Source organism: Phyllostomus discolor, chromosome 6 (assembly GCF_004126475.2).
Source record: "Phyllostomus discolor isolate MPI-MPIP mPhyDis1 chromosome 6, mPhyDis1.pri.v3, whole genome shotgun sequence".
NCBI lineage: Eukaryota > Metazoa > Chordata > Mammalia > Chiroptera > Phyllostomidae > Phyllostomus > Phyllostomus discolor.
The window spans coordinates 40,708,186-40,717,585 of record NC_040908.2 but is presented as its reverse complement, the minus strand read 5'-3'; the positions used below and the strand labels follow the sequence as shown (position 1 = coordinate 40,717,585).

Below are 9,400 nucleotides of genomic sequence, written 5' to 3'. Positions count from 1 at the left end.
TATTCTGTGCTGGAAAAAAACTATAGAAATGGGCACTTCAAATTTATTGTGTGAGTGTGTTTGTGTGTGTATGTTACTACAGACTTTTTGAACAATAATCTAGCAACATTTACAGAATTTTAAAAATTAATAAGATTAAAATACAAGTAAACATGCATTTTATCTTCTAATTTTATCATTAACATTTTTTCAAAACTATAGAAAATTTGCAAGAATAGGAAAATGCACAACCTAAAAGTCACTAATTGTTGACATTTTATTATATTTACCTTCTTTCTCTTTATCTCTCTCTCTATAAGATATAACTACTCTTTATATTAAAGAATAAAAATGTTTAAATGAAAATATTTTAAACTTGAAATGTAGGCGTGTCAGTGTCAAATAAAAAATTAAATAGAACCAAGCTGCATGCTCTGCACAAAACATGGTTCTATTATGTGAATGGCAACAAAATCTTATCAGGGGCAGGGAGTTTGCCTTATCCATAACTATGTCTCTAGTGCCTAGAATACTGCCTGGTACATGAAAGACTCTTAATAAATATTTCTTAAATGAATGAGCAAGAGAATCGAATGAATGAATAAATATGAAATTATTTGCATTCTTTTATCAACCCTGTTTTCCATTTAGTTGAATATCTAACACAGGTGTCTCTATCTTATCTGAATAGAATTTCATTTAGAAATATGTTCTGAAGTAAAAACTATGAATTCCTACATGATAATTCGTGTTTAACAAAAATAGGATTTTTTGTGCTCGCTTTGGCAGCACATATACTAAAATGGGAATGATACAGAGAAGATTAGCATGGCTACTGCACAAGGATGACACACAAATTTGTAAAGCATTTCATATTTTTTAAAAAATTAGTAATTGTTCTAAGTTTATTCATTCATCATTTATTCAGCCATCACTCACTCTCCAAACATTTACTGAGCACAGTTCCATTCCCAGCAAGATATTTGCTATGTCCCTGAATTAGAACAAAAGATGCAGCAATGAGGTAGGGGAGCAAATAAGTAAACAAACAACTAAGATGCTCTGATAGATTTAACATAACTAGAAGGTGTTATGAACACACAGAGGTTGAGAAACTAAACTAGTTTTGTCAATCAAGAAAGGCTACTTAAGGGAGGTACTAATATTTACATTGCTCTTTAAGGATGAGTAGGTGTTAGGCAGATGAATGGCATTCCAGTCAGAGGAAGTGGCATTCATTCATTTATACATTTATTCCAACAGTTACAGTGCTTACTATGTGCCAGTCCATAGCCTGCAGAGATGTATCAGTGAACAAGACAGAAAAGTCTAGGCTCTCCTGTGGAGAGAGATAATAAATAAGTAAACAACAAAAAAAGTATAAATGACAAGAAGGATAAAGGATAAGAGTGGGTCTGGGACAGTGTGTGTCATTTTAGATAAGGTGGTCAAGAGAAGGACTCTCAAAGGAAATGACATTTGAGCAGAGACTTGGGTGAAGTAAGCAAGGGAGGAACTGTGGAAGGAAGAGCTCCAAAAGCTCCTAGTTGTGCTTGATGGTGAGTCTTTAAAAGAAATACTCACCCAGTCGGGTGATCTCCCATCTTCTTCATGAGTTTCACCTTCTCATCTAGGAAGTGGTTCTCCAAGAAGTCACAGAGATGAGGGTCTGTGCGGTCAGAACCCAGGGCATGCAGATCCAGAAGGGCCTGGTTTGGGTTCTTCTCCAAAGCCAAGACGGCTTCTATGGCATCCTGAGTTTTACCCAACTCACCTTGGGAAGGCTTCACCAAGTCCTGGAAGAGAACATGGCCATGGTGCTGGTTTTGCAGCTTTAAGAGATGCTCAGTGCCCTCATGCTTCTACTTCGCCAACTCATGGATGAAGTGGTCCATGCCCTGCAAAGCCACATTGTCATGGTTGAAATAAAAGCCCAGAGAGAGGTAGGTGTAGAAGGCTCACAAATGCAGGTTGGCCAGACAGTTGATGGCAGCCTTTACCTCGGTGGAATAATTCTAATGAATCTGGGAGCTCATGGTTGTTCAGCAATGAAGAATTCAGGTCAAAAAACAGTGTTGGCTGGTCTCGGACATTGAGGATGGCTGAGGTGGCTCCAAAGGTGGTGACTAGAAAAGAGGCTGGAGGGTAGCTGGAAAGAAGGGCGTCCTTAGTTCTGTTCCGTCCAAACCCTGTTGAAGCAAGAGATAGATTCCAGAACTGCCAAGGGAAAGAAGGGAGGAAGAGAGAGAGGGAGAGAAACACTATCAGTTGTGGATCAGTTGCCTCCCATAAGTGCCCTGACCTGGGAATCAAACCCACAGCCTAGGGATGTGCCCTGACCAGGAATCAAACATTCAACCTTTTGGTGTACGAGGTGATGCTCCAACTAACTGAGCCACCTGGCCAGGGCTATCACAAGAATTTTTAAAATATGCAACACCTAACTATTTAGTCAGAGGCCCTGACCTTTTCGCCTTGGATTGTCAAATAAAAAAAAAATGACAACAGCCAACACAACAATAGCCATCTAGTGTAAATAAATCAAAATTATACCTATTTTTTGTCAGATGGGTAAAAAATATATTTTTGATGTGATGCAGAAGTTTAGTAATTAGTTTATGTGTGCCACAAGGCCAAAAGGTTGACAATCACTGCTTTAAGAGATCCTGTGCAGGACAGCCTTAATTCCTAGATGAGGATTCTGAGGCTCAAAGGTGAGGTCATGACTATTTAAATGATATACACTGACCAATGACACAGAAAGGTCACCCTTGCTCTGATTCCACGCCCAGTGCTCTTTCTGCTACCTCTGCTGCTTCATCTTAAGTAAGGACTTTAAAAGTGACATAAGCCTGAGGAACTTACACCATTCTTTTATTTTTCTCACAAAAGTTTGCTTTAAAAAACTTCACAGTTAAGAAATCAACCTATAAGCTTTCTGATATAGGCTGAAAAATGAACCCGTCACCTTGAGGCTTTATTTAAAGGGAATTACTAGGATCAAAACCTATCAGACTCAGCAGCTGGAGCTTTCTGTCTCTCTGATGTGATGGAGGTGGCAACATTTTTTAATGGTTTTTTATCTTTTACTTTACTGCGTTATTGCATGTTTTAGCTGTCAGATACTGTTTTTAGAGACTTAAAAACATGAATTTGATGTTCCTAAATATCTTATTAAAAATTCCATCCCACAACTAAGTAAATGTACTAAGTATCTTTTTCACTTCAGATTTTAACTAATGTCCAAACCCACACTTTAGATACTTGACAAAACTTGAGTATGATACAGATGGGTTGGAGTTACTGTTTCAGCTTTGTAAATGACTTGCTACAAATTCTTATGGGAAGAAGGAGTGGGAGAGGTGTGTGGTGAATATGCGTAGAAATTAAAAATAAATAAAAGTTGCTGATAAATGGACTAAGTTTACTAGAGTAGTTTTATATAATAGTATCTTTACTTATTCCATTTTTCTTTTCTTGACAAATTTTATTCAATTCTATTGGCTGAACAGTCTGCTGTTTTGAATAACTTTCATATGCCTGAGAATGTATATCAACACTGTCCCAAATTATCCTAACTTATAGGACTTATCTCATCCATTTTTACTCAGGGTGAACAGTAGAAGATTAATAAGGAGGATGGACAGCATTTTTAAGGAAGATAGATCATCAATGCTTAAAATAGTAATAAGAAAGAATAGATGATATATTTCAACTAGATAAACAAAATGAGAAGTAATATATGCATAATCATAGATTTTTAAAGATTCAAAATATCCCATTTATTTTGTTCAATTATAAAAAGATTTATAATTGTAAAAGACTTCAAACAGAAATGTAGAAAGCAAAGGAAAGGAATTACATGAGAGAGGTTTATGACATTCTATAGTGAACTTTCAAATATATATTACAGTATTTTTGCCTTTATATTTTTTCCTTTATTACAAGTTAATGATTAGTTATCCTAATTACAAATGATTAAGATCACAGACTCTGGAGCCAAACTGCCTGGATCTGAGGGCTTCCCTGCCACTTTCTAGCTGTACGTATGACCTTGAACAAATTACTTACTCTTCTTGCTGCTTAGTTTCCTCATCAGTTAAGTAGTATCTATCTCATAGGACTGAAACAAGGATTAATTAAATTGACATACATACAGAACTTAGAAGAGTGCCAGACAGAGTATATACATTGCAATAAGCATTAGTTATTATTAAACTGTATTTTTTCCCAATTATATTGCGTGTCTCTTGTTATTACAGATCACCTTCTTATTTACAGTTGGGTATGTATCTGGTCTGCTGATTCATCTGTTTAATACTGTACTGATACTACACTCTTTCAATTATTGGTGCTTTTTTATAATATATGTGAACATCTGTTAGAGTGAAATCTATCCTCACAACTCTCCTTTTTAGAATTAAAATATATGTATATGTGTATATCTATTATTTTTTATGTTTATACATAGACTTAATACTTTCTCTAACTTAAATTATTTTGTCTTGTTAATGGAATTAAACCTATAAAATACTTTGATAAGTGACCTCTTTCAAATGTGTGATTTCCTCATCTGATAACCCGGACTTGAATAAAGTTTTGTATTTTTCTTCATATAAGACTCATCAAAATTACTTCAAGGTACTTCATATTTTTTGTAGTTATTGTGAACCAAGTCTCTTTTTCATCATATTTTCTTATTCCTAGTATATTGAAATAACCTTAATGTAACATCTTCTTGGTGGACCCGACACTATTTTCCATTTCCTTTACCTGGAGGTACTCAATTAGCTTTATTAATTTGAGTCAATTTTTTTTAAGATTTTGTTTATTTATTTTTAGAGAGGGAAGGGAGGGAGAGAGAGAGAGAGACACACACACACACACACACACACACACACATTAATGTACGGTTGCTGGGGGTTATGGCCTACAACCCAGGAATGTACCCTGGCTGGGAATCGAACCTGGGACACTTTGGTTCCCAGCCCACGCTCAATCCACTGAGCTACGCCAGCCAGGGTGATTTGAGTCAATTTTTAAAGTTATTAAGCTATATAATCATGTTAAAATAATGATAATTTGCCTTCTCCTTTTGAATATTTTTTCTTTTTTTAAAAATAGTTTATTGATTATGCTATTACAGTTGTCCCATTTCCCCCTTCACTCCCCTCCACCCTGCACACTCCCTCCCACCCTACCTTTAGTTCATGTTTGTCCATGTGTCATACTTATAATTTCTTTAGCTTCTACATTTCCCATACTATTCTTACCCTTCCCCTGTCTATTTTCTACTTACCATCTATGCTACTTATTCTCTGTACCTTTTTCCCCTCTCTCCTCCTCTCTCTCCCCTGTTGCCAACCCTCCATGTGATCTCCATTTCTGTGAGTCTGTTCCTGTTCTAGTTGTTTGCTTAGTTTGTTTTTGTTTTAGTTTTAGGTGTGGTTGTTAATAATTGTGAGTTTGCTGTCATTTTACTATATATGTTTTTTATCTTCTTTTTCTTAGGTAAATCCCTTTAACATTTCATAAAATAAGGGCTTGGTGATGATGAACTCCTTTAACTTGACCTTATCTGAGAAGCACTTTATCTGTCCTACCATTGTAAATGAAAGCTTTGCTGGATAGAGCAATCTTGGATGTAGGTCCTTGCCTTTCATGACTTGGAATACTTCTTTCCTGCCCCTTCTTGCCTGTAAGGTCTCTTTTGAGAAATCAGCTGACAATCTGATGGGAACTCCTTTGTAGGTTACTGTCTCCTTATCTCTTGCTGCTCCTAGGATTCTCTCCTTCATTTTTACCTTGGTTAATGCAATTATGATGTGCCTTGGTGTGTTCCTCCTTGGGTCCAACTTCTTTGGGACTCTCTGAGCTTCCTGGACTTCCTGGAAGTCTATTTCCTTTGCCAGATTGGGGAAGTTCTCCTTTATTTATTTTTATTTATTTTTTAAATTTCTGTTCTTTTTTTTAAGATTTTATTTATTTATTTTTAGGGAGGGAAGGGGGAGGGGGGAGAGGGAGAGAGAGAGAGAGAGAGAGAGAGAGAGAAACATCAATGTGTGGTGCGGTTGCTGGGGGTTATGGCCTGCAACCCAGGAATGTACCCTGGCTGGGAATCGAACCTGGGTCACTTTGGTTCCCAGCCTGCGCTCAATCCACTGAGCTATGCCAGCCAGGGCGGAGGTTCTCTTTTATTATTTCTTCAAATAAGTTTTCCACTTGTTGCTCTTCCTCTTCCCCTTCTGGTGCCCCTATAATTCAGATGTTGGAACATTTAAAGATGTCCTGGAGGTTCCTAAGCCTCTCCTCATTTTTTAAAATTCTTATTTCTTCATTCTTTTCTGTTTGGTTGTTTCTTTCTTCCTTCTGGTCCACTCCATTGATTTGAGTCCCAGTTTCCTTCCCATCACTATTGGTTCCCTGTACATTTTCCTTTATTTTACTTAGCATAGCCTTCATTTTTTCATCTAATTTGTGACCAAATTCAACCAATTCTGTGAGCATCCTGATCACCAGTGCTTTAAACTGTGCATTTGATAGGTTGGCTATCTCTTTGTCACTTAGTTGTATTTTCCTGGGGCTTTGATCTGTTCTTCTGTTTGGGCCATTTTTTGGAGGTCTTGACGCACCTGTTATGTAGTGAGGGGCGGAGCCTTAGGTGTTCACCAGGGCAGGCAACCCAGTCACTGGGTCGTGACTCAGTATGTGGGGGAGGGGTCTGGGAGGGAACAATGGCGCCTGCTCCATTCTCTGTCGGACTGCAGTCCCTTCCACTGGCCCCGCCAAGCAAATTGGGCCCTTCTGGTGCTGATTCCTGTGTGGGTGGGCCTGTGTACATTCTAGGACCCTGTGGGTCTCTCCAATGAACTCTCCTGTGAAGCTGGGAGTCTCTCCCAGCACCTCAACTCCCACAGGTGTTTTCAACTGATGTTTTGAGGCTTTATTTCCCCGAGCTGGGACCCTGGGCTGCGAGGTCTGTCCTGCTCCCCAGTTTTGCCTGGCTTATCTGCACGCAAATGTGGGACTGCCCAGTCCGCCAGCCACCTTGTGCACTGCCCCCCCTCCACAATCTGACCCCCTGCTGGGCCCACTAGCTGCCACTTTGCTGCAAGCCCTCTCTACCTGGCTGACCAATTTCACTGCTCCTACCGGTCTGGACGAATATTTCTTCTTTAACTCCTTAGTTGTCCGACTTCCATACAGTTCAATTTTCTGTCAGTACTGGTTGTTTTTTTGTTTCTAAATTATTGTTGTCCTAATTTTGGTTGTGTGAAGAGGCACAGTGTGTCTACCTATGCCTCCATCTTGGCCAGAAGTCTCTGAATAATTTTATATCATATGTAATACATGTTTTGTTGCACTGGCTAGAACTTCTGACACAATAGGAAAATGGCTACAACTTACAGCACAAGCAGAAGGTAATTTTCCTTATATAGAAAAAGCTCCTACCAAACACAGAAAAAAAGACCAACAAGAGGAACATGAATAAAGAATGTGAATAGACATTCTTTGAATCTGTCTATAGGTTCAAAAAGAAGGAAATACAAACTGTTAAACATTTTAAAGATTTTATTTATTTTTAAGAGAGTGGGAAAGAGAAGGAGAAAGAGAGGGAGAGAAACATCAGTGTGTGGTTCCCTCTGACATTGCCCCCACTGAGGACCTGGCCCATAACCCAGGCATGTGCCCTGACTGGGAATCAAACCAGCGACCCTTTGGTTCACAGGCCAGCTCTCAATCCATTGAGCCACATGAGCCAGAGCCTGTTAAACATTTTTAAAAATGTTCAACCTCACTTATAATGAGAAAAATGCTGTGGTGCTCTTTTCCAACCCTTAGACTGGGAAATAACCATAAGTTTGTTAACACTTTGTGTTAAGAGACTATGGGAAAACAGGTGCTCTCATTTACTGCTGGTGGAATGTAAACTGATTTAAACCCTATAGATCTCTCTTCCCCATTTGGCAATATCTATCAAAATAACAAATGCATATACCGTCTGACCCAGCAATACCAGTCCTAGGAATTTATCCTTCGAATACACTTGCATACTTGTTAATTGACCTATGTCCGAGATTATCCATTGCAGCATTGTTTGTAATAGCGCAAAAAGAAAAGTCTATCAATAAGGAACTGGTTAAATAAACTGTAATATATCCATGAAATGGAATACTATGCTGGCAAAAAAGAATGATGAGCTAATGATAAAGGAATATCCTCAAGATACATATCACTAACAAAAACAAGGTACAGAACAATATGTGTGTTATGGGTATGCTACCTTTTGTGGGAAAAAATGGAGCAAGATAAGAACATATATTTTATTTTCATATTCATAAAGAAATTCTGGAAGAATGCATAAAGTATATACAACCAGGATTACTTTTGGTTAGTCTGGGTGTGAGCCAATGGGAGACAAGAATGGGAAAATTTAACTGAACCTGTTTATTTTTTTAAATGTTTAAACTGTGAGAGAACAGACTGATAGTTACCAGAGAGAAGGGGGCTGGAGAGACTGGGTGAAAAAGGTGAAGGGATTAAGTATAAATTGGTAGTTACAAAACAGTCATGGGGATGTAAAGTACAGCATAGAGAACATAGTCAATAATATTGTAATAATGATGTATGGCGCCAGATGGTACTTGAAATATTGGGGAGACCACTCTGTAAAATATAGAAATGTCTAACCATTATACTATACACCTGAAACTAATAAAAAATAATATTGAATGTAAATTGTAATTGAAAAATAAAATAAAAAATAAATGTTTGAGCTGTAAGAATGTATTGTCTATTGAAAAAATGTGGGGAGAGCATGTAAATGAGTTACATACTCAACATTTTAAAAATCATTTTTTAAATCAGCTCTGTTAGGCCCCTTTTAAATTTCTAACAGGGCCTCATGAAGTGGCTGGACAGATCCACAGGGACTCCTTGTGTCAGCTGTTGTGCACAGACACGTGCAGCTTTCTGCTTTGAAGCTTGAAGACTTGGATAAGCTGGATTTAAATACTGGCTGTGGCCTTAGGCAAGATCCTTAACCACCACATGAGGTTGTCGTGAGGATTGAATGAGGGAGATAATGTACAGGTTTTAGTTCAGAGCTTGGCATGTGCCAAGTAGAAAAGTTTGTTTTCATGTTTTCTGAGAGTTGGTACTTGGCTTCTCTCTGCTCCCAAAGCACCTGTTACCTACTTCACTTCAAAGCCCTTGGGCTCTGTGGCAGCAGTTTGTTTGCAAGTCTGATCCCTTGAAGGCAGATACCCTATCTTACTGAGCTGTGTCCTCACAGTACCCAACACATTGCCTGGCATGTAGTAGGCTATAGCAAGCACACAATAAATGTGTCTTCATTCATCAACAAAGATCTATGGAGCACCTACTATTTGGCCAGGCACTGTGCTTTCTGCATCAGACG

General features: G+C 38.2%; 1 non-coding gene across 1 annotated transcript; it reads left to right on the top strand.

The window, feature by feature from the left end:
• The first annotated feature begins 752 nt into the window (after nt 1-752).
• On the top strand, nt 753-859 carry LOC114501078. Its single transcript, XR_003684852.1, has one exon. It is a non-coding gene; the product is annotated as a U6 spliceosomal RNA (small nuclear RNA).
• Nucleotides 860-9,400: the final 8,541 nt, after the last annotated feature.